Below are 27,539 nucleotides of genomic sequence, written 5' to 3'. Positions count from 1 at the left end.
TCCTAATGATGACATATATAATGATACATTAATTAAATTCTTTAATTAAATAGATCTTGCCCATAGTGTGGTTGATGTTATAGCTTTATTAATAATTCTCTCAACATGGACCTGACTATTAAAATTTGATATATATATATATATATATAATCTTTCCAAAACTCATCAATGGATTAATATCCTCAGAAATTTGAAGTTTTTAAGTACTTTCATAGAATCTGGAAATGTTATAGATGTACCATTTAATGGATGTTTGCAAGTTTAAGAACTAGGGAATGAGGAAATGGATTACTCCAGTGGTTAAGAGCACTTGTGGAATAATCATGTGAACCAAGTTTAGATTCCAATACCCATATAACAATTAGGGTGTGATCTCATGAGAGTTTTTGTATCCCCAGTGCTGGGAATGGGAAGGAAACGAGATTATGGAGCCTTTTCTAACATCCAATGTTATGGAAAAAGTACAGCACCAGATTCAAGAGAGACCCTGACTCAAAAGAATAAGGTAGAGTGTTAGAGGAAGACATTCACTGCATTTCTATGACTTCTGCATATACACACAGGAAAAACCACATACACACATTATGCAAACACAATACATATGTATGGACACAGACACGTACACACAAACACAAACACGTACACATACTATAAACCTTTAAAGACCGCCCAAGTGAATGGATTCATAGGAAATGGCTGCACTTTTAAAATTAACATGTCAGGGGGCTGGAGAGATGGTTCAGTGGTTAAGAGCATTGCCTGCTCTTCCAAAGGTCCTGAGTTCAATTCCCAGCAACCACATGGTGGCTCACAACCATCTGTAAAGAGGTCTGGCGCCCTCTTCAGGCCTTCAGGCATACACACAGAATATTGTATACATAATAAATAAATATTTAAAAAAATAAAATTAAATTAACATGTCAGAATTAATTTACTGGTAATGCAAAATGCGCTTTTGACAAACTTAGGAGCCCTTCTAAATTTTATTTCCCTGTTTTCAAATAATATGCCTGATTCACAAAGTTAAGTGAAAACTAAAGTGTAAAAGCACCTTGCAAGTATTAATGTCAAGTTAGATAAATATTTAACATATTGAAACATGATAGATGCTTTATAAAGTGTAATTTATACAGTGAATATCTTATTTCTACAATTATGTATCTTGTTAAACTATGTTCTAGCTTTAGGTCATGAAAGATTTTGTGCTGTCTTTAGATCTTATATATGACAACTCTTTAATAAAGTATCAACTTCTCTAATAAAAAAGTGTAGTTGAAACATAAAGTCAAATAATTTAAATTTAGTGGTGCACACCTTTAATCTCAGTTCTTTTGAGGCAGAGGCAGGTAGATCTCTATGAGTTTGAGGCCAGCCTGGTCTATAAAGTGAGTTTCATGATAGGCTCCAAAGCTACACAGAGAAACCCTGTCTTGAAAAACAAATGAACAACAAAAAAAGAAACAAAAAGAGAAGTAAATTTGTAAACTGCAAACTAGAAAATTAGTTGACATAAAGAATTTTTCAAACTTCTTTTGCTGTTATTGTCCTATTTATTAAAAAGTATGGATGCCCTTAGACTGGATAATCATGATAGAAAAAAAAACTTTAAAAGATTTATGATATTTGTAGGAAGTAAAGGAGTAATTATAAAATGTGTAAAATATCTACATTTGTAGTTAAAGTAACAAATATTCAAAGCAAAATATTATAAGTTGATTTCAACAAAGACTCTTTTATTTCGTCATATGACAGTAAAGAGACTTGAAAATAAATAACTAAAATGTTTAAAAGACAAGTAATAACTACCTTAAAGTTTCACAATAAATTCTTTCCTCTTTAAACTCTTTACTATTTCAGAATGTGGTAGTCCAGCCTAAGTTTATTAAAAACTTATTATTACTTCAAATAAAAATACTACTAAGAAAATAAAGCATGATTCCTACCTTTGATAATTATTTCAAATATTTGCCAGGCTTGATAGTTGCTGACTCCTGTAATTCCAGCATTCAGGAGGTAGAAGCAAAAAGACATGTGTTCAAGGCCATCTTGAGCTATATAACAAGTTTCAAGACAGCATGTTTTACAGGGTGATAATAATAAAAATGATAATCTGATAATTTCACATTTGTGAATTGGTCAACAACAATAAATGTGGTATTGGTACCCCTTATTATTTAGCTTTTTATGCATTACAGTTATGTAGAAAAAGAAATCACTTTCTTCTTTTCTAGATAGATTAGAAAATAAGGTGGAAATATTGAAGAAATAGATCAGTAGTAAAGAGTACTCACTACTCTTACAGAAGGCTCAGATTTTGCTTTTATCGCCCACATGGTGACTGGCTCACAACCATTTACAACTCTCATTCTAGGTATTCTTATGCCCTATTCTAAACCTACAGGAACAAGACATACATGTGGTACACAAACATACATATAAGCAAAGCACTCATACATATAAAACACACAAATTCTTGTTTTTTAAATAAAACAAGATATCAAGTCCTATAATTAAATTTTATTCAGAATACATTAAAATAGGTAAAATTGTAACAGAGTTTAAAAAACAAAATTTTACCGTACTTTGCAAGATATATTCAAAAGATATGGTATTGGTTCACAAGAGAGGCTTTAAAGAAGTTTAACCGGGTGAATAATAGTTGCAAATTGACTTTCATGTGTTGCAATATCCTGTAACCCTTCAACCAAACCTCAAGGGCTTAGATAAAATGTCAATAACTTATTCAATCATTCAGTGTGTAGGATGTTGCCCACACTGAAATTATAACTGAATTTATGTGAAATTCATATCCAAGAAGCATCTTTTATTTTCAAAATTTACCCCTCTTTATAAGTTTTAGTTGCCCATTCATGAAGGTACACAGTAAGAACAAATAATGTATAGGAAAGCAGCAGTAAATATCACAAGCATAATTTACCCCTCTCCATGAGCTTAAGTATGTGTCAATAAAATATTATGATACTTTAAAGAGAAAGCATTTGTTAAGAAACTATTACAATACTTTGAAAATAAATGTGTGTATTTTGTTTTCCTCCATATTTTTTCTTAAAGGAAGAATTGCCAAACTGTATTAGACAGAAGAAAGATGTATATGATGAAATATCTTGTACATGTGATCATGTTGCCTTACATAAATGATAAAACAGATCATAATTAAACTATGGATCATGAGATTGGAAAACTATTGTGCATTACCTGGAAGTTATTAAAATTCTTATAAGTGCAAAAAGGTAGTAGGAGAGTCAGATTCATGAAAACCATGTAATAATGCAAATATCGTAATACCACTGATGTATTATTTACTGCTGGAAAGGACTCAGAATGCAAAAAAGCTCCTAGATGATGAAAACATGGAAGGAAATAGATTCTCTTTTAAGCATCCAGGAAAACATGAAGCTCTGTCAACCGTGATTTTAGCCCAATGTCACCAGACTTATGACACCTATGATGTAAAAATAATATAGCTGTATGCTTTGCAATACTACGTCCATAAAAAGTGGTTACTGAAAAAAAAATAAATGTCATGGGAAATGTTATAGCTGTATTCTAGCCCTATTTGAGACTGACTTTAAATTAGTACCTTCCTTTATCAAAAAGGAAGCAGAACTACAGTGATCATAAAACAGGAATTTAGAAGTTGCTTATGTCAAAAGGAATTAACTTCTCACAACTGCAGGTCAGTGAAGGGAAATACTTGACTAGAAATACTTAATTCATCCTTCCTGTCCTCTGCTTAATCCTCAACCTAATGTAGTACCTTAGGAGAAGATTCAAGCATCACCAGATCCTTTCATTTGTTCCTTTTCCCAAAGCAGCCACATAAAGAAATCTACTTCTCTTGGATTTACCATTGCTTATCTCTTTAATTGGCAAACACTGAAGGATTGCCAAGCCCAGCTTATTGAGACTGCTTTAGAAGTCCAGGCCTTTGGTGCTAAATTTTCTGATAACAATCCGTCTACCATCCTTCCTATCAAAACTATCATAATTAAGTGTATTTTCTTTTTCATTCTCAATTTAATCACCCCTACCGCCTGCCCCTTTGGAGCAAAAAGAGTTACTTTCCTTTACTTATATGTTATGCTTCAGGAAGAAGAAAATTTCTTCCCCTAAGTAGTCTGGAAGAAACTACTGAGGGATAATGAGGCCCATTTACTGTGACAAGTCGTGTCAGTTTCTTTACTTCACTGGCACTAAGTAGGTAACTTCTCTTGCCCACTCCAATTTTCTCTGAGTTCTATTTCCAAGTCTCAAAATATACAGGCAGAAGTCATATAGGGATTCACTATGAACTCAAGGTCCCTAAAGAATAGTTTCCTGGGCAGTTTCATGTAAAAATGTCCTCATCAGGATGATTCTTGCACAGACTGTCTTCAGCTCGAAGATTTTAAAAATTCATGAATTTATTATTCCTAATTAAAAATGAAGAAGTGTACAAGAATCTGTGCTTTCTTTGCATAAGATCACTGGCATATTCAACTTCGAACCACAGAATGCAACAGACAACAGCTAAAGTGTATTGGCATATTCTTCAACTCTTAAATACATTTTAAGTATAGTATCAAATTTCAGGAATTTTTTGGCTTTAAGACTTAGATTTTAAAATCTATGAACATTCAATATTGTAGCAATAATAAGATCAGTAATTGCACAGGTATTTTAAGATCAAAATACTAAAGGCTTTCATTTTAAAATTAAGGATATATTATATTATCATACACATTCATCTCATGTTGAAAATCCTGTGGTTAAGATGAATCATCTTAAACTAACAGCAATGTTTACTCTTACCAACCCAAATGAGACTTGGCAAACACACACAAAGTGATTGGAAAGCTCAAGCAACCATCACCTAAAATGTCAGAGATACAATGATGATCAAAATCATTCATTAAGGATGCTGTGAGATGTACCCATGAGCAAGGACTAGAATATTAGATAGGAGGAATGAGCAAACATATTTAAGCATGTGAAGCCTTTGGTGGTTTGAATAAGACTTGTCCCATAGGCTCATATACTTGTACTTTTGGTTCACAGCTGATGGAACTATTTGGGAAGGCATAGTGGATATATACTTGTTGGGGGAGGTGTGTCACTGGGTTTGAAATTTCCAATTTCAGAAGCCCATGGCACTTTCCCCCCTCCTCTTTCTTCTCTCTCAGCCTTGTCATTGTTGTCTAAACAATGCTCCAGTGCCATTCTTACATACATGCTGCCATGCTCCATAACGTGATGACCATGGACTAACCCTCTGAAACTGGAAGCAAGACCCCAATAAACTCTTCTCCAAGTGGTTTTGCTCATCGTGTCTTTTCATAGTCATATAAAAGTAACTAAAACCAAGCCTATGTCTATAAGTATAAAAAGAAGAGATTAGAAATACCTGCACATTGCTGCTGCTATAGCTAAAAAAATTATGTGTCAAAAATGTTGGCATATTATTATGGTGAGATGCATACTCACTACAAAGCATAATATACCCATCCTCCCATAATTTCCTTCATGGTCATGTTCTAGTTTGAATTTCTGTTACTGTGATAAAATACTGACCAAAATCAACCAGCAGAGAAAAGGGTTGTACTTGAGTCATGGGTTGCAGTCCATCTCTCAGAGAAGTGAAGGCAGGAACCTGGAGAAAGACACGGAAGCAGAGCCCATACTAGAATGCTCCTTACTGGCTTGTTTCCCAGCTCATTGTTCCGCTACCGTTCTCACACAGCCCAGGCCAATATGCTAACTGATGGTACCACCCACAGCAGTCTCGGCTTTCCTATATCAATTAGCAATCAGTAAAATGCCTCACACACGCTCCCTCAGGCCAATACAGTGGATGCAAATCCACAATTGAGAGTCCTTAATCCCAGATATGTCAGGTTGACAAGCAAGATTAGCCATCACACTACACTAAGCAGGCTGTTCTTTTTTTAGTATTTGTGTTTTTCATCAAAATTAAAGGAAATACTTATTTCTTGTTTTAAAGTAATATTTTAAGAAACAATAATCCAAATGTTATGTTTATAAAATGAACATATATTGCATACATGCTATAAAATAGAACTAGATATTCACATTGTGCTATTGATTGGTCTATAAGTTAAATTTTAAATAAATTATGCCTATACATAGTACATTTATTTTCCAACTTTCAAAAGCTTTAACTATTTTGATTTGAAGGTTCTTTTCTTCTAGCTATTAAAACATACATCTATCTTTACTCAGGGAAAATAAAAATAAAAATTCTGAAGTAATTATTTTTCCAAAATAAACATGTCTTCAGGGGACTGTATTTTTTCAAAACCAAATTAGGTCACCCACATGAAATACAGGTAAATAATTCAGACTATTTCAAAATTAGGACAGTTGAAGAAATCTAGGATAAAAGTCTATTATACAAGTGAAAGTAACTAATGTCTAAAATTTATCCTTCAAAATTTTTTCCTGGCATAAAATTAATGATGGAAACATAACTATTTGTTCTGCTCATGGAATCCTCAGCGTCTATAACCATTCCTGACACATAAGAGACATTTAATGTAGATTGTTTACGTGGATGGGGATAAGGAAGAGGTACTGCTGGCTTGTACAATGTGTGTGTGTGTGTGTGTGTAAGAGAGACAGAGACAGAGAGAGACAGAGAAAGGCAGAGAGGCAGAGAAAGAGAACGAAATGGGGAGAAGGGGAGGAAAAAGCTTCAAGTAGGACATTAGAAATAATGGATACATTGTGTTTGAGTTTAAGAGGGCATGCAAGTACCTTTAATTTTGCTCTTACTATTAGAAAGGTAGTTATGTGATGACCATAAACCAGAGAAAAATCATGTTATTAATATAAGTTAGATGAGATTCCATGATCTTATTCCCAAGAGTGAGCTAAACAGAAAGTAAGGATGGTGAAACTAATGGTGAACAGTGTGAGAAGACTCCCCAATAAAAACAGGAAAAGAGTCTACAACGCAGCCTATGTTGGTAGACATTATGACCTTGTTAGAACAAGATTCTTCCCTTGAGGAATGATACCAAGGTTCGTCTTCTCTTTTACTCATTTAGCAGCCTTTATCTGAGCAATCAATAGAATTATGTCTGTCACGGTAGCATGATAACTTTAATTTACCTAGTTCAGTGTTGATATAAAAAACATAATTTTATTCTTTTCTTTAACATTCCTTCTTTGTTTCACCACATAAACACACAAAAAAGAGTCTGGTTTGTAAAGTTCAATTATAGGATCTGAGGTATAAACTTACTATTATGAGAAGTGTAAAATGTCTTTGGAACTCTGCTTAATACTGTTATATCCATATAGTTATAAATGTTGATACTCAAGCCTGCAGAGATTATGTTCTGTGAAGGCACAAAAATGCTATTGAATACAAATTATTTTCAGTAGAAACATAAGGCTTTGATTTTTTAGTTATAACAGAATATGTCAGAAGATGAATTTAGAGAAAAGCTAATCAAAATTGCTTACAATTCTCATCCTGAGATAGGTGAATCAATTTAACACTATGCTATGAATACTACAGAACTCATTTAGAAGAGCATTGGAAAATAAATAAATACCAGTGCAGACTTACTGGTTTTAATAATGTTTTGTATTAAATTGGATAGGCAGAGAAACAGTTCAGTAACTTCATAGCTCCTTCTGCTAAAAATCCCGCACATATTAAGGATCAACAGAATGCCCCAGATTCTGGTCTAGTACCTCTGGCATAAGTTATTGGAAAGCATGATTTTTTTTTAATTTCTGTTGCCAAAATGATTTTTTTTCTGACTGGATTTGTTAAGCTTGTGTGCTTGGTTCATGCACATTCTCCTCTTGTTTAAGAAATTTAGTGCAGACATTGCTGCTAAATGACTCTTATTACTATGCTGCCCAGCTGGACCAGAAATCCAGACATCTTTGTCATCATAGTTCCTCATCAGACAATGTAGTCAATTGGGGGGAAAACTGAAATAAACTTCAACGTAATTGTTAAGTGCCATGTGGACACCGGATGACCAATGAAGTCTAAATTCACAATAGAACTGCAACCCAAAACAGTAAATGCATTGGTTTGATTATTAAATATGCTCTATTCTTTAAGCTGGTATGTGTGTTAGAACAGATTTTACAAAGATGATTATGTTTATATATAAAAATATAACTAGCTAGTTCTTTTGCTCATTAGTTATGTGTTGGACCCTGACATTATGTGTTTGTTATTATTCAAGGACTAACTTGTCCTTTTATTGGATGATGTTTTTAAATAGTCTTTTTAAGGATTTGAGTAATATCATTAATTATAACTCACAAGTAAAGGAGTCAGGGTGGGAAATTTGGGGAGCTAAATTTAATGTGAATTTAGAGACAGTGTGGGCATTTTAAGAGGCCACAGATTTAAATTTTACACAAATTTAATTTTACAAGTCACTACTGAGTTGTGAGTGTGGAGGTGTGTGGTAGATTCTTACAGTTACTTTCCTTTAAAGGTGAACATGGAAACTTTCATAGTTTAGGCCTTCTCAGTGTCACATGATGGATTAAAGTAATTTAATAATGTATGTCAACACATAACATCATATCTTAATTAATAAATAGAATAATTACAGTTTCTACTGTCCTTAAATGTTTGTGAATGTATCTATATGAGGTTGTGTCCTGTCGGGATGTTGTTCTAATGTACAAGGTTTTGGTTGAAGGTAAGACTATTTAAAGAATTTAAGTGATTAACTCAGATTTACATGAGAGATTAGTGAAGCTGTAGCTGAGACTCGGTTTCACCCTCCGCTGTGATTTCATTACACTGATGTGTAAGAGAAACCTTACTGTGAAATCTTTGAGAATTGAAATAAAACTAAAGGATAAAACTATAGGTCTGAACGAAAGACAGAAGCCAGTTTTCTCTAATGTTGTAGGTTAGACTACTTTCCTTCCTACCTTTGTTTTAAGCTAGCAACTCTGTATTTTATCCTTTCTCAAGTTTAAGGAATTAGAGTATATTCTAGTTGAACACTCATCAAAAATCACAAGCCTTTCAGGGGTCACCTTTTATATTTTGTTGGGTGTTCAAAATACAAGAAACTACAAGTGATCCCAATCCATACAGTGCATTCCTTCTTTCAGCATAGCAATTCTTATTTTCTCAGACCCACTCCTAGTAATGCGATGGTTGAACTCTCCACTTAAAAAAGGTTTATGGGCCGGGCAGTAGTGGCACACGCCTTTAATCCCAGCACTCGGGATGTGCAGAGGCAGGAAGTTCTCTGTGAGTTCAAGGCCAGCCTGGTCTAGAAGAGCTAGTTCCAGGAGAGGAACCAAAAGCCACAGAGAAACCCTGTCTCGAAAAATAAAAAAAAAAAAAAGTTTTATGATATAGATTGGAGGCATTCCTGGAAATATAAAATAACACCAATTCTGAAAGGCCATGGGAATAAAGCAGTGATTCTCTTCTTGTGTTTGAGAAGTATCTCTTACTTTTCAATCAAGTCCACATAATCAAAACCTCTGAAAATTATAATTTTCTAGCCTCAGGCCTTATCTATGTCTGCATGAGCTTTAATTTCTCACACTGCCATTCACGCAGTTCATCATTTCCCCATTCTTTTCAACATTGTTGGTCATAGTTTTAGCTTGGCTGCTCTAGTTGCACCCTTATGATGCCTTGTGTAGCTATCTTAGCATGTTAAATTCTCTATTATAGTTTGTAATAAGTTTCTAGCCCATATTATCTTGATAATTAATTGTGGCCTGAAGTAAAACAGCACTTGAGAGATAGTTTGCTTATCGAATAATAAGCAGAATTTCTGTTATCTACTTCTATTATATATGTCTATCTACAACATAACATCTGCTAGTTTGCCAACATAGTAGAGGAGGTCAATTTATTTGAATGCTTCTTGATTTCAAATATGCATCAAATACTTACTTCTTTATGTTTTTCCATATTTTATAAAATAGGCACAGGGAAGCTGAGTAACCAGCTCATGTGTACAACATAAATTCAGTTCAGTGTCTGTTTTACTACCAATATGATAATGACAATATACTGTCCGTGGAAGAGTATATATTTTGAATATATTTCTAACTAAAGAATAGTTTGATACTAAATTATTAGTTTTCAAAGGGAATATTTTCCATAAGACCTCCAAGTAGAAGAAATGGGGTACTCTAAAAGTTGTGTCAGTAGAAATATATTCACAATATAGGACTAGGTGTTTAGAAAGTTAAATATTACATCAATAATCAATGAAACACTTTTGCCTACAGAGATATGTAATTCCTACAGAAAGGCATAGATACAAAATTTGATAAGAAGAGAAAGAATGTTAAAAAGAGGTGGATATGATCAAAATACCTCATATGCAAATGTAATCTAAATTAAATGTTGTACAATTAATACACTCAGATAAAAATAGTTTGGACTTCCCAAAATTTTTGAATCCAGTGGGCAATGAGAAAAGATGACAAAATAATCCCATGTATTTATTTGACTAGTTTTTTAAAAAAAAAATGAAGAACTGATGTGATTAATGTATTAACAATAAAAGATAAAAGACAGAAATACAAACTACAATATTCATGGCTTTCTTTTTTATGTTAAATAATGTCTTTTGTCTTTTATTTTTTAAAAAGAAAACAAATTATCCTTATTCATTTTACACTCCAATCACAGTTCCCATTCCCTCACCTACTCCCTGTCGTTCTACCACTCTACCTACTCCTCCACCCAACCCCCCATCCACTCCTCAGAGAGGGTAAGGCACGTTGCTCTGGGGAAGGGCCAAAGCCCCCCCCTACTATATCTAGGCTGAGCATGGTATCCATTCAAAGATAATGGGTTCCCCAAAACATGGCTTTCTTTTCTTTTGTTTTGTTTTGTTTCATTCATAATTTTATCTGTCTCTTTTACATGTAACACATATGGACCTCTAGTCTATAATTCTCCTCTTCCGCCTCCTGAGTGTTGAGGTTATAGTCATGTGCTGCCACATCCCAGCAAAATGCCTATCTTAAGTGAGTTAAAAATTATGGACAAAAAATAATAAAGCAGACGCTCCATGGCATTAAAATTCATGGCATTAAAATTATCTCTAATAAACTGAATCTGCTGAATTCCAGATGTAGGTATTAGGACACAGCACATGAAGTAAACCACTGCTGGATGCGGAGAAGTATTAATAAAATGTAGCTATAAATACATTGCTAAATTATACTTTCTTCTTTTTGTGAAAGTATATTGACTAAAGAACATGAGAAATCTCTTTGCCAGTATTAACTAATACTAAATTATTTTTAGATAGCCATAGAAACCAACTAACAGAAAAAATAACACTTGCCTGATAGAAAGATTTCATTTATACCAGGTATACTTTTTTTTTCTTACAGGTACTTTAAGAAAAGATACAAAGTTGCCTGATTTTGTGCTAACTAAAAAATTTTATATGTTTTTCTGTGTACTCCCCCATACCACTATTCATTTTTTTACTCTAATATGGACCTAGGTACAGAAAAATAGATAGATTTCTAAATGACAAAGGATATTTTTATATTAAACCCATTCAATATGTAGCTGAGTAGTAGATTGAACACTTATACTTTAGACCCTGTATTTAATCTACTGTGCACACAGAAAAGTAACGCACTTTGTTTTCTCCTTTGGAGATAAGCCGTTTTACATTGGATGTGTTTAAGTATTTTCGAAGCAATAGAATTCTTATTTCTTTGACACATTTTCTTTTTGAGCTTCCTGTTTTATAGAAGAATCCAAATGTATATATCACCAGTTTCCACATGGCCAAGATATATATCAAGACTACGCTAATACCTCCACAGAAAAGCACCATCTGCTGGGGAAGTACTCTAACCAGGCAAGTACAGGAGACTGTAGGCCTATGTGGGCTAGTGTGATACTTACTGTGTAGGCCAGTGTGATATTGTGTAGGCCACAGTAGACTGGTGTAGGCATGAAGCAGGCTAGTTTAGGCCCTCAGAGGCCAAGTCATTATATGCAATGTGCATGCTCCAGAAGTGGCTCCCACTCATGATTTTCTTTTTTTCCACATTCCTACCCACTTCCATGACATTTGGGGACAGGAGAATAATCTCATTAGTCACTAACCTCCGGAAATTCACTATCTCAAATTATCGATGCAACTTATGAAGTGCCTCTTATAAGTAAGTTTTCCATATATTAGTAAATAAAAATATAGAACCCTTGATGGAGTTGATATTTCATATAAACAACTAGATTTTTTAAATATAAGTATGCTTCATATAATTCGTGGGACAGACTTACACTAAAATTTTCCTTATGTGCTAGTCCTGCGTTTGAACAAGTTGATCAAGTGAGAATGTAGTTATAGACTCCCAATTTTATTCTACTCAGATTTAAAAACAATGACTGTTTTTCTTTACAATATCCAAAAGAAAAGACTCAGTCAACAACATAAAATCATATCATTGCATTTACATTTTAGATTTAGTCAGTAAAATAATATCACCTGTGCCTTCGTAGAGTCTATTTATAGTTTTAAATTTTTCATTGCATTAATTTGACCATGTCCATTTCAGTGGAACAAATTACGTTTTATTCCAAAAATTAATGTCCCCCTCACATAAGCAAATGGAAGTCAATACATATTTATGCTGTCCTTTAACTTACTTGAACAAAATAGCTGAGAGTCGTGATTTAGAGCCCACAAAATGGTCTACAGTTCTGTTTTTCCCTTGCACAAAGGGAGGCCCAAGTGAACTGCCTGCTTCACCTTTCATTGGCTATGATGTGGTGTCATGGCAACAGGCTTAACAAGCACAGCTCTGAGTTCTGAGCAAAAGTTCGTCTGTCTTTCCAGATGTGGTCCTGAGTCAGGATAGAACTCAGCTTTAAGGTTAAAAGCATGTAGAGATAAGAGAGTTATCAGGCAAGTACTGCAGGAAGACTGAAGGAACAAAAAATTAGTACCCATGATCACACTTAAAGAGATTGAGCTCTAGAAATAGCTGTACAAATCTGAATTTTGGAGATGGAAAAAATTTAAATTCAGTACAGCTAAAAGAGTCATGCCACCAATGAAAGTCAAGGATTATTAAACAGAGATAGTTCCCCTACAGATGTTTTCCAGTCACTTCAAACAAACTCTTACTCCTTGAATCCAAATATCGTCTTACATGTTCTTTCCACCAAGTTAACACAATTCACATGGATATAATATAGAAATTGGAAGTGTTTTCCTTCACACTCAAACTTTTAAGGAAGATACATTTTGAAATAGGTGACAATTGAACTAAAGTACAATTGAGTTTCCCATCATCGTAATGGCACAAACGTCAAGATATTCCCTAGGGATTTATACTTTTGTTTTAAAAGTTATCAACATTTGAATACATTGGATGCATTGTCTTTCCATTTGCATAGAAAAATCAGGGGGTGGTTATAACTATGTATATTTTATAATAATTATGCTTTTTATGTGCAATAAAATAATTTACTTGGAAGGTGCATCTATGGCTAGAACCAGAGAATAGGCTTCAGGGTGATGTCAAGCTGCAAAGTAATATATATGCGAATGAATTATCAGGCTCATTAATCATTTTTGTACTTGAAGTGCTAAAGTGCTAATGTTATACTGGGAGTGAAAATGAAGTAATTAAGGAGTTTAATAGCTACAGTCTTTTGAGAAGAAAACAAGTTGATAATTCTTCTTTTAATGTGTTACATAAATTGGATATTTTTGTTAAATTACAAACAATGGGTTTATCTATTGTATAACTCTGAATGATAGAAATCATTTGATTATATTTATATATGTAATCATTAGATGTCCATGTGAACACAGTTATATAAATATTCACATTTCGTTATAAAAAAAAGTCTATGTTACCCAGAGAAGTAAAACACCTATGAGGTTCTCACCTTTCTTCCCACTTTTGATGTTGTACATTACTTCTCAAATGATCTGCAGTGAAGGGCCAGTTTTTGTGCGTCTGTACCCAGTCCAGCACAGACAGATTCTTTTCGTAAAATGCAGTAGCATTTACTTGAAAAATGAAACCAGCCCATTTTAAAGTGGTGGATCCAGCAGTTGTAACATTATGCAGTGGCACTTCTAATAAAAGCTTCTGACAGCCTACTCTCTGTTACCCACCCAGGCCGGAAATCATGTGAGGACCTACAGCAGCCTACATTATGAAGTACCACTCTGAAAGTGTGTTTTAGTTCAAAATTGACACTGATTCACTTCCTGGCTAAATAGAGGTCACCTGCAAGCTACTGACTTCTGTGAGGTGCCCACATCCTGTTGAAACCTCTCACTTGTATTAGTTAGTGAGTACGCTGAACTTGTCTAGCTGAGGGTAGGAACTACTTACAGATAAGGCTTTCCCTTGCCTTCCACTGGACTTTGCTTCCTTCCTTCCTTCCTTCCTTCCTTCCTTCCTTCCTTCCTCCCTCCCTCCCTCCCTCCCTCCCTTCCTTCCTTTCTTCCTTCCTTCCTTTTTTCTTTTTGCTAATGATAATCCCACTTTTTAAAATTTCCATCATTTCCTTTTCCTTGCCATCGATTCTTTTGCTTCTTTTCATTTTAACTTACCTCTGACATAGAGCCAGGTTTGGACTGCAATGCTGCCAATTTCTGGCTCGGAGAAAATGGGCCGCATGCTTCCTGCTAAGTCGGGAGGTTTCTGTAAGCTGGGTCTTTTTATTTGTTAAATGGCCATGCTATTATCTTCAACTTCGTATGAATGTGATTCAAAAATAAAACAAAGGGCTTTATCAGGTATGACTGCATTTCTGCTCACCCCCTCCATCTCTTCAATTATCAGGTTTCTATGTGTCTAAATAATAAAGGTGATACATGCGCAATGTTTATGATGAATGTATTAGCAATTATGATTTCTGCTTATAAATATAACTGCATTCAATTATTAATTAAAGAAAGCTTGTTAATAAAGCATCAAAGCAAGTTATCTACAAACACCATTACACCTTACCTCCTCTCATAGGAAACAATTCTCTTCCACAGTGGTTTAAGCTGGAATCCTAGGAGTCTAAATCATTCTCCAATGCCAGTTGTGGGCATACCCCTTTCTTGCTGTCAATGACTCCATAAAATCATTTCTCCCAAATAGATTTCACATTGTCTTATTCACTTTTGCACTTTACCTACTCACTCAATTATTTTTCAGTGTTTTGTAATAAATTGCTCTGCATCTGTCCTCAAATCCATCCAATTAATCAACTAATTGTTAAACATTTTTAAGAGAAGACTTTCTAAAACACAAACCATTAGTCAAGCTCCTGCTTGAAAGCTTCCTTAGAGGTTCACTCCAAGGTTTGGTCACTCTGACCTATGGTACAATTAAGGAAGACAAGAATTCAAAAGGCTAAAGCTGTCCCAGGGCTTAAATATTTAAAACTTTTCCAAATTGGTTGGCAAATGGCATCTTACCCATACTCAGGCTTTACAGGTTGCATACAAAACTCCTCTTCTATTCCTTCCATCAACTTGCATCTAAATGGATAGCACTTGATCTAACAGAGAATAGGGGCCTTCCCACTCTACAGTCTCTTCTATAAATCTCCCAGCCCGCAAAAACGTGGGGGGGGGGAGATATCTCTTGTGCATAGAGATCTTGCATTATTCCTTTCCCTGTAATTGAGCCAGCTGTTACTTTTAGACAGGAACAAGTGTATATAGCACTACTTGACAAAAATATGGAGCAACTATTTGAAGACATGTACCATATTCAAAAAGGCATAGGCAGAACAGATACTAGCATTCATTGTAAAATACAGAGTATTCTTTAAAAATAAAAATGTTTTGTAGTAATACATCCAGGGGTTATTATGTGACAATTAGTTGTCCTTGATTATCACTAATTCATTCCATTTATATTTGCCCCCTTATTAATGGTTAGAGTTTTAAGATAGAAAAATTGATGATTATACAGTCTATATTTCAGTTAGTGCATAACTTTTCAGAAAACAGATTGCTTTATTCTTAAACTCAGAACATTATAATTATAAAAACAAGTACATTTCAAAGAATATGTTCACTGAGATATTAATTTAGTATAAATTACTAATCTTTTCCAGCAATACATTGCAAATTACTTAACACAACAAATTCTGACTATTCAAAAACATTTAGATTCAAATGTGACTGCAACCACTTAATAATTCCGTCAGTATGCAATTGTCAGTGCACATTTGCTTGATCTTTTTATATTATTAGCTAAACTTTTACATAAATGCTTTTTTCTATTTTCTAATGATACAGTAACTACCTTCAACTGAATTTTAATCTCCTGAATCAAATGCATATTTATCTTGAAGATACCTATGATGGTATACATAATTCTGTAAGGTGTCATCAGAAATGCTAGTATTTTTATTTCATTTTTGTAACAAACTTGCCTCCTTGGACAAAATTAAATTTCATGAAGTAATTACATATACCACTTTTGTTCTAGATGGCTCGTTTTCCTGTAAGAAAGAAGCAGGTGTAAATACAGGGATCTTTGGGCTGGAAAGATGAATCGGGGGATAAGCTCACTTACTGATCTTGTAGACTACCCAAATTCAGTTCTCAACATCCACACTGAAGGGCTCACAACAGCCTATAACTCCAGCTCTAGATGATCTGATGCCTTCTGACCTCCCCAAGTATCCACATACACTGTGATGGTTGGTTTTAATATCAACTTGCCAAATTTTAGATTCAAGTGAGTAGACCTGACTGTCTTAATTGATGTGGGACAACTCACCCCGAGTAAGGGCAGCACCTTCTGGAATCTTACCAGATTAGAGGGGAAAAAAAGGCATGGCAGAAGGAAAATAATTCATACTCTTTGCTTACTTGGCTATTTCTCCTGTTGGCCTGGTTTTCACTGTTGCTGCAGAATTGATTGACCCCTTTGCTGCTGCTGATTCCTTCGCTAATGTCAGAAGCAGCATTTCCCAGCTTTAGTATTTGACAAAAGTACAGCAACTCTCCAGGAATCTTCTTTTTTTTCAGTAGATTGGGAATACCAAGACACAGAAGTTGTCTCCAGTGTGAGACATCCACTCTGAGACTACTCTGACTGCTTAGACACCCAGCCTCAAGGACCATGCAACTATTGAATTTCCAACCTCCCCAGTATATGACAACTGTTGTCACTCTTTTAACATACGATGGTGCAATAAATTCTTTATGTGTACATAAAATCTCCATCCCATTGGTCCTGCTTCTCTAGAGAACTCTGACTATACACACACAGATACACACACACACGGATACACACACACAGAGACACACACACATATATACACACACAGACACAAACATCATTCTCTCTCTCTCCCTCCCCTGTCTCTCTTAAAAATGACAAAAATAAATCTTAAAGAAAAACAAGGACCAGTCTAGACCTAGAAATGAGTATAAATCATAACACCTTTTAGTAATACAAGAATATCTTAAGATGGAAAGAGGCCAAAGTATACATTTAGATCTGGCCCATCTTTCGGTTATAAATATTATCATAGCTTACTCTGCTTTCTCCCAACCTTTCCATGCCAAAACTATTTTATAACTATACTTGTAATACTTCCTTCTTTCATTAGCCTTGCTGGCTAATTCTATGCTATCCATTCTCAGGGTGATGTATCTCTATATTTCCTTGTGACTTTTCTTCAGTATAATATGCTAGTGTCTACAGGCACTTGTCGTTTTTCAAATAGTTAAGATCACCCTTCAACTGTTCCCTAAGTGTAGTAATACTTTCTCTCAGAGACACCAGTCTGCAAAGAATGACTTGGAGACTTATTATTAATTATGAAATTTGGCCTTGGCTTAGGCTTTTTCCCAACTAACTCTTATAATTTAAATTAACATGTTTATGTTAATCTACATGATTGATATAATGTACCATGATTACCTTTTCTTTGTACTGTATGTCTGATTTCTTCAGTGTCTCTTGTCATCTCTGCCTCTCTTCTTCCATTGAAGTTCACCTATTTTCTCCTGCTTAGTTATTGGCCATTCAGATCTTTTGCAAACCAAAAGACACTTTAGGCAGAGACACATCTTTAGAGTGTACACAAATATTTAAAAACAATTAAGAACTGTGTAGGCAGGTAATAATCCAGTTTTAAATTATATCATATTCCAAGTAAATACTTAGGAAATTTAACTTTTTTTCCAGAATAACCATGTTATGGAATGTATACTTCTAGTTTTAACTCAATATCCTACCTAGTATTTCAAAAATAAAACATTAAAATGAATTTGAATTTGAGTATTTCATTTTTAAGCCCTTACTGATGGTGACTACGTCAAAAACTTACACAAAAATACTGTGACCTGTTATAAAGACAAAAATCTGTGACCTTGAACTCTACCTCATGGGTTCTCAGTCAGTGCCATTTTAAATGTACTTTAAGTGTCGTATTTACAATCATACAAATTATCAAGAGAGATTTCTGACATTCCTTCTTGGGTTACATCACTACCAGATTGTTAAGCACTTGTGAAACATGATTAATAAAGTCTCAGAGAGAGAAAATGGGGTTTAAACTGAAGATCCAAAAAGCAAAACAGCCAACCTCTAGTTCTCACCTCAACCTCAGTCTGAAAATTGTGATCCTGCCTCCAGGAATCTCAGAATGAGACTGAAACTGTGAGCTGTGTCCTCCCATTCTATATTCCTCTCTAGTTCTGAGATTAAAGGCAGGTACCACTGGGATTATAAGCATGCACTGCACAGTTTCTATGGTAACTAGTGTAGCTACTGGGGTTAAAGGTGTGTGTTACCATGGTTTGTAAGGCTGACCAGTGGAGCTGTTTTACTCTCTGATCTTCAGGCAAGCTTTATTTATTAAAATATAAAAGAATTGCCACTATACACTTGACTAATTGATAAAGAATATGTCCTTGAAATTGAATATCAAATCTGAAAATATTCATTTATCTATTAAATCTTTAATCTAATCCTCTTATTGCTTAATTTGGTCAACACATTTAAATTCTTTACATCAGGAATATCTTTTGATTTTCCCAAGTTTTTGTTTCTTCTTCACCACTATCAGACATTGTATTTAAATGTTCCTAGAATAATTTGATAGCAATACTACACTGGTAAAAGTTCCATAATCACAATTTCACCCAAGGCAAAATGTGAGAAACAATGCCAAAAGGAAAATTTCAACATCTATCACTGTTACACTGTAAAAATGGTGAGCACTAGTCTGAAGTGTAAACTACTGATAACTGGTTTCTATTTTTAGTAGTGAAATAGTTTTAAACATAGAAATATTACATATCCAATATTATTTGTTCAATAAGTCTTTATTATTGACTAAATGCAAAATACAATACAATGTGCTAAATATATAGTAATAAGCAAAATACAGGTGTAAAACATGCCCTATGGAATTTATAGTCTGTGAGGTGTTAAGGACTTTAGTAAATGAATTCTAAAGGGATAATTGAACAAAATACCCATTATGCAGTATAGTTATGAGGAGACTTCAACTATGTGGACAGTTCAATAAACAGTCCTAGAGATTGGATATGTAGACAAACTTGGAAATATGTTAAAGAAATATGACAAGAATGTGGGGTGAGAATTTAGCTCAGTTGGTAGACGGATCACCTAGCATGCATGAAACTCTGGCTTCTATTCCAATGAGACATTAACAGGGCTTCAGTGCAGCATGGATATTATTCTAGCATGCAGGATGTAGATAAAGGAGGGTTGAAAGTTCAAGGCCAGTTACAACTGCATAGAAAGTTAGAGGCCAACATGAGACATAGAGAAAAATAGAGAGAAGCTTCTAGAAGCAGCCTCCACATAGAGAATCAACTGGTTAGGCACATCAAGAAAGCTAAAAGATCTGAAACTGAGAGAGGAGTAAGGTAGGTAATAGTTGCATGCTTGGGAATAAGCACTGATAAGGTATTGGGTGGAGTGTGTGTGTGTGTGTGTGTGTGTGTGTGTAAATGATTTCTAGTTCCAATCCTCTATAACTCATAAGGAGGTGCTAACCCCTATTTGAACTGCCAATTCAGTATGTTTAACAGTCAATCGAGAGGCAGCAAAAGGGGATAGTAGTCAGAAGAATAGAACAAGAGAGGGCTCAGCCCAGGCCTGTAAAGTCTAACTTAGATGCTTCAGAATGCTAGGTTCATAAAAGAAAAGTCATAGTAAGTATATCAATGAGAAAGAAGAAAGAATTTGTCATTTAGAAACAACAGATCTAATAACTAGCCTGACTTCTTATTCTACAATTTTATTTGCTAAATGCCTAGTCTCTTTCCCATGTACCTATAACCCAAGGGAAATTCACTGAGTTTTTATGTTCTTTTTTTTTTAATTCACTTTCATATACATACATCATGTATCTGACTGTTCTGCTGAAGGAGAATCATTAGCATCTTTGGAGTTACCTGTTTCAGAGCTTATTGTACACTCACGCTTTTATGGACCCTTGTTAAAGATGAAGCACTCATCATGATAGATTGCTGACAACTGGCCTACTCCCATTAGAAATTTTTATTTAATCACATTCTACTTACAGTATATGTTTTAATGAACCGAGACGCACTTCTTATAATCCACACATCATTCTTAAGAAGTTTCTGCTGTGTTTGTTTGGTGGTGGTGTCTCCCAATCCCCGATGCAACATCAAAGGAGGTTTTTTTTTTTCTTCAAAGTTTAGAGTTATAGATGTAATAAAAATAAAGAATAGTTCCATGATTTGTAGATGACATTACGTTAGAACAAATTTTCACAATTTCATGTGGGTTTTTGTGTTATTGATAGCACATTATATGGTATACCAAACAACCTCTCAAATACTTACTTTTACCACTTGAATTTTCCCACAGGAACGATGGTTCCCTGTTTTTATCAGCTCCTCATTTTCAATGATTTCTTATATAAGTGTGCACGTCAGGTTAATTTGTCTGGCTTCATTTCATGTAGACCAAGGTCATGAGTTTAATTTCTTTGAAAGAACTTCAGTGTTTTAAACAGAACTAAATTTGGTCCCAAACAGACCTGATTTTCCATCTCCACTTCCTCTACCTCTCTCCCAGGTCACACAAAAAAGGCTCCCTATTTTTTTTTATGGACTCAAGACCCATTTAAATGGTTTTACTTTAAAACATACTTCCTCTACATCCCTGAATTTAAGTATTCTTACAGTGTTATCAGACTGTGTTTTCTTCAGTGACAAAATAAAATATTTGGATAAATTTCTTAAATCTATGAACTCTACTTGCCTCATTTTAAATTAAAGAATGTTTAAAAGAGTCTCAAAAGATTTTTGTGACATATAAGTGTGTCAAGCAACAAATACTTTTCCTAATGCATAACAGTTGTTAAAGACATATTAGTGCTTTCTTTCCCTGAGTGTGATATTTCTTATGCTTATATGGAACAGGGAAATAGTTAGAGTCATAAATAACAGACATACTGTTTAAAATAATCAATTAAGTTCCATGAAGAAAAGATGTCTTCCCCAAACACATTTGAATCTGAAGTGCTTTATTTTATATTAATCAAAAATTTAAAGTTATATGTAATATATATTACACAATCTGTTCCACAAGCTTTATGACCATAATAAAGTCACTGGTGATATTTTTATATAATGTACTTTATAAGTGAACATAATAACCCCTATGATGTAGATTTATTGCTAAAAATAAGGAGGTCAATAAGTGAAAAGAATTGCTTACAGTGTGTTGTGGGAAATTAAATCTTCCATAACAAGTAACTATTATTACATTTTAAAGAGTTTATTTTACTGAGGAAGTACACCAAATTATAGACTGCTGAAACAGGTTTTTAAAAGGAGATCACACTTTAAGAAATGGAGGGTGGGGGAAAGAGTGGGAGAGAGAAGATATGGGTGGAGAGAGAAAATTTCCATTTTTAACTTCCCGAAGCCGAAACTAATAACTTGTGCCATATACTGTACCAGCATACTGACCTTGGGCAAGTGAATTTCTATGAGTCCAAATTAATTTTTCTTAACCCCTAAGATTCTTCATTTCTGAAGAATATAAAAAGTGTTTATGGACTGCATACCATGGTAGTAATCCTTGATATGATGGTGGCTATAAAAATGAACTATGCATTATATACTGAAGTACCTGTGACACTTGGTAAAATAACTGGTTATAAAATGAGTTTAGTTGACTGATTTAAAATTTTGAATTTAGTGCTATGATTATCAAGGTGAGATTCGTAAGAATCTTTGTGATTATAGAAGTATGTAAGATTTGTTTTCCGTAAGTGAAAAAGATTGCCTTTACTTGCATTTATTGTCCTCTTTGCTGAACGTGACATATAGCTTTTCTTAGGATAAATTTACTAACTTGCTATTCTGTCTGGAACAAAAACTCCTGCAAGATACATTTACTTAAAACCTAGTCATCTATGCACCAGTTAACCCCGTATTTCACTGTGAATTCATATACATTTTCTTCTGTGTTCATTTCCCCTCTACTGAAAAAGAAAAATCATGCCCTGCTTATACAGTTGTTTTACAAAGGGAAAACTATGCTGATGATATGTAAACAGTATTATTTCTGTGGTCAAAAATATGATTTCACATTTCCTTGCCACTTATAATATAGCATGAAGCTAGCCTGGAAAATTCATCTACTGGATCTTCTTTCTACTGTAAGGTGATTGCAGTTCCCTCTTAGCACTGCTCTTGAGGTAGAATACAATTAGCACTCCATCAAAAGTCACTTTGGAGAACACAACAGCTTTTCAATCAGACGTCTGAAAAGAAGCGCATTATACAGTATAAATAAAATGCTAATTTATTATTGATCATACAGGGAAGTGCATGCACAGAGAAACTTGACTGCTTTCCAATAGAAAGTATTCAATTAGATGCACCCTCCTTCCTTCTATTTTTTTTTTAAAGAAAGATGCTCACAAAGTGGCTAGGCAGAACATTTTTCAGCATGTTCTGTGTGTGCTATGTAACTTCACAAGGAAAGAATCCAGTTCTTACACACAGGAGTTTCACAGCCCACAGGGCAAGTAAATTATGTACATTCTAACACTTAATTGTGGCCCCATCTGAGAAGATTATGTTTCCAGGATTATTTTTTAAAGATTTCATTTATTACTTTTAACTATGTATATGTATGTGAGTCTAGAGAAGTGGGATGTGCACATAATTGCTGCTGCCTACAGAGTCCAGAGGATTGATATCTGGAGCTGGAGTTACATCGACATAGTAAGCCACTTGATTTGGGTATTCGATATTAAACTCGGACCCTTTGAAAAACACAATGTGCTCTTAACCATTGAACCATCTGTCGAGGCTCCTTCCGCAGAACTATAGTGTAGCACAATTTTAACTGGCCTTAATAATAAAAACCCGGAGTCAGATATTAGGGGGTGAAAGCTGAAAGATCAGAGCAGCAGAGCAGCCAGCCACTAGTTCTTACCTCTATGAAATCCTCAGACCTAATGGGGTATTCTGTCTCTACAAGTCCTCAGACTGAGTGCCTTAAGCTCCTATCGCCTACCGTCTTATATTTCTTTCTCTGACCATCCATATCACTTCTTTCTTCACTTCCCTAGTGCTGTGATTAAAGGTGCACAATCCCAAGTGCTAGGATCAAAGGGGTGAGCTCTGTTTCTCTTTTAGACTGATTCAATGTTGTGTAGCCCAGATTGGCCAAGAACTCACAGAGAGCTGTCCGGAGTGCTGGGATAAAAAGTATGTGCCACCACTGCCTAGCCTCTATGGTTAACTAGTGTGGCTAGCTCCACACTCCGATCTTCAGGCAAGCTTTATTGGTTACAACACAAATAAAATATCACCACACTACGCAACTATAAAATGTGATACAACAAAGATGAACAAAAGCAATTAGATGTTGTTGATAAGAAAGGAGCTGAATGATGTTTTAGGTCATGGGTCAGCACATTTTTGCTATAAAGGGACAGATAGTACACAGTCTGAGGAAATATTTGCTGTTGAAGCTCCATAGAATCAGATAATCCATAAATAAATAGGTGCCTTTTTTATTCCTTAACACCTTATTTATGGACAGTGAAAGTTGAATATTATATAATTATTGTGCCTGATGAAGTAGGCATGTTTTAAGTTCCTTTCAAAGCATTCGAAACAGTTTAAATATATAGGTTTGCAGTTGCTCCAAAAACATGAGGTGGGCTTGATTTGATTTTTAGTATTGTCATTTTAAAACTATTTTGTTATAGCAGATTTTTCTGCACATTACTGGTATATTATCATCAATTCACTGAAGAAAGAAGATTCAGTTAATTGATTAAATTTCTAGGGCTAGCTTCACAGTACATTACAGGTGAAATATTCTTTATATTATACACATAAAACAATGAAAAACAATAAAACTACTCTTATTAGTTTTAGTTTGGAGTTTTTCCTCACCCAATGAAATTATAAAGATAAAGCAAATCAGAACAGGATTGTTTTTAACTTCATGCCTCTAAAAATAGTTACTGATTTGCTGGCCCCAGATGTCAGTTTAGACACACCTGGACTCAACCCACATTAATGCTGCTTATAATTATGAATCTCAAACTATAATTCATGGCACTTAAATTGCCCCTGAAGTACAGGAGCAACATGAAGTTGAAATAAGTAGGCTAATGCTTGTATGTCAAGGGAAGACAGGAGGCTCCAAGGCATAATTTCCTTCACATATTCTAGTTTGGGTTGGGGAGTAAGACAATACAAACTTTTGGGTAACAATTCAAGTTGAAGTCATATGTCATAGTCAACTAGAAGAACAATTTTACCTTGAATGTCTATAGAAAACAGTTCTCTCACATGAAATACACACAGAACTGAAGAGTGATATTGGAAAATGTTCAACAAGTAGAGAGACATTGTAGCACTTACTCCCTCATAACTAAGAGAGTTGTGTAGAAACAGCCCATTTATGCACAGACTCTAGAGCAGCCCCGTACTTATTAAGATTGTGCAGTCTTCATATGTGCTTCTTTCATTAACATCAAGTGATGATATAAGAGCACTGCCACCAAGTCCCATATGGTTTTCAATTATGGTGACTGACTTTGGGGGCAGGGGTGGAGAGGGGGATAAAATGGCAGAGTGTATCATTTCCAAAACTTCAACATGAATAACACCAGTTAATTCCCGAGCCACAAATAACTCACCTATACCAAAAGAGAAAAATAACTTTCCATGATCAAGTAAATATACACTTGATTCAACAATCAGCTATTCACTAAACGCATTTTTTTCAGAAAGAATCTAAATGAAATGTTTAAAACTCTACTTAAAAATGTTTATTCAATTTTTTTAAAATTAGAATTTTTATAATTCTTTTCTTTTCCTGTTTTTCTATGTCTATAGATTTAATAACAATCTCAGTCTATATTTACATTCTGGGTTGGTTTTTTTTTTTTGGATACTAGAGTTCACCAATTTAGTAAGGAAAGATACAATATGTACTTTCTGTGTGTTAGGTACTGTATGGTCCATACATATACATACATGCCCTTGAATGCTGCTGTGAATGAAAGGGATTTTGTGCTAATACAGTTTTCAGCTTAGTGTAACAACACATATATAAGTAAACACATTCACCAATTCTGTAATAGTTACTGAATACCTCTTTCGGGCCAGACACTGTTTGTGCCAGGTATTTATGAATTTTAAACATGCCTAACCTATGGCTTACATGTGGAAAATAAAGGAAACTTTTCAAAGCTGTTATCATGTGCCAGGCATTATTCTATGTACTTGGTAGGTTGAAAACTAAAGCTGCTTTAATTTTGGACATCAAGGACCAAAGCTGTCTATCTGTATCCCTCTGCAATGATGTAGCATTTTCTTCTAACATTATTCATGTTACTGAATCTTAGGAACACAAATTATTTCACTATTTTTCATAGTGACTTCCCCAAAGACCCATCAGCTTTTCCACGGTGCAAAACAGTTTTAATAATTATACCTTTTAGATCCAGGCCAGCTCCTTGCTAGACCTGGATGGAGGTGGGTGGTCCTTGGACTTCCCATGGGGCAGGGAAACTTGATTGCTCTTTGGGCTGACGAGGGAGGGGGATTTAATTGGGGGAGGGGGAGGGAAATGGGAGGCGGTGGCAGGGAGGAAGCAGAGGTCTTTGATAAATAAATAAAAAATTATACCTTTTAAATTTCTCTTTTAGTATCGAAGTTTTGAGTTTTTTTTCTTTTTTCCAATCTTAGAGTGTTCAATCTTATTGGCACTTACTTACCCAACCATATTAAAGTCCACCCTCATTTTAGTAACACTTTAGGCTCAAACCCAGGATACAGGGCATGGAGGGTAAAGTTTCCATTATTTAAAATATGCTTACTTAAATGAAACTTACAATTCTCAATCAGTTCTTACCCTTCCTTTTCCCTTCCGAAAGACAGTCCAAGTTTTTGCCATAATTCTTTTACCAATGCATTTTGTGGTTGATGTTTGGGGACTCAGGATTTTACAAAGCTCAGTTCATTTATGAATTCTGACAACCTTATTAAAGCTATTGTCACTATTAGATTTTAATGGATGGGGAAACACAGCCTGTGGATAAGGCACAGCGTGTCAACGTAACATGAAAAAGATCTGAAGGCTAATAAGTACCAGAACAAGAAGCTGAACTTGAGCTGTATAGTAATAGCAGTAGAAGTAAATGCCATGAATTCCAGAAGAAAATGATATTGAACTCCCAAGCTAATTTTTATGGGTATTCTAGGAAGTCTTCCCTGAGAAATAATATTTGTGGCAGAACTGGTTGACGGGAAAGAACGATAGAAGCATGCTAAACGGAAGCAAACAGCAAGTCCAGGAAGAGGCCTGACTTATTCAAGGGGGAAAGGTCAGTGCAGATTGGACTACACAGAGAAAGCATAAGAATGGAAAGAATTGAAGTGAATGAGGAGATAACGCCGAGGTTATCTTCAATCTTCTGAGTTTGGGTTTTACTATTGACAGCAGCAAGGGAGTGCATAGTGATTATAAACAATTTAAATATTTAAGAAATGTAATTCCATCCTCTGTGAAATTAGAGCTATGTTAAATAATGTGCTGAAAAACTAGCCTAGGTACATGATAAAAGACTTTTCCGTAAATTATTACTTGTAAACAAACCTAGGAACATTCTTGTCAAAAATCACTTCAGGAAGCTGGGCATGTTAGTGCATGCCTTTAATCCCAATATTCGGGAGGCAGAGGCAGGTGGATCCCTTGTTTCTAGTCCAGCTTGGTTGACAGAGCAAGTGCTGGGATACCCAAGGCTACACAGAAAAACCCTGTCTCAAGAAACAAAAAGAAAAAAGGAGGGAGGTAAGGAGAAAGAAAGGAAGGAAAGAAAGAGAGAGAAAATACTCCAGGAGGTAAATGTGTGGATATGTACAGCCCAGCCTCACCACCTGAATTTCATCACTGGGACCCACACAGAGAAGAGGGAAGAATGAACTCCTGCATGTTATCCTCTGACCTTCACACATGCGCTACAGTACACACAAGCCCAGACACAATATATA

This window comes from Alexandromys fortis, unplaced genomic scaffold, assembly GCF_014885135.2.
Source record: "Alexandromys fortis isolate MF-2015 unplaced genomic scaffold, M_Fortis_MF-2015_v1.1 scaffold_226, whole genome shotgun sequence".
In the NCBI taxonomy this organism is placed as follows: domain Eukaryota; kingdom Metazoa; phylum Chordata; class Mammalia; order Rodentia; family Cricetidae; genus Alexandromys; species Alexandromys fortis.
The sequence above is the reverse complement of the archived record's forward strand: the minus strand, read 5'-3'. Positions refer to the sequence as shown.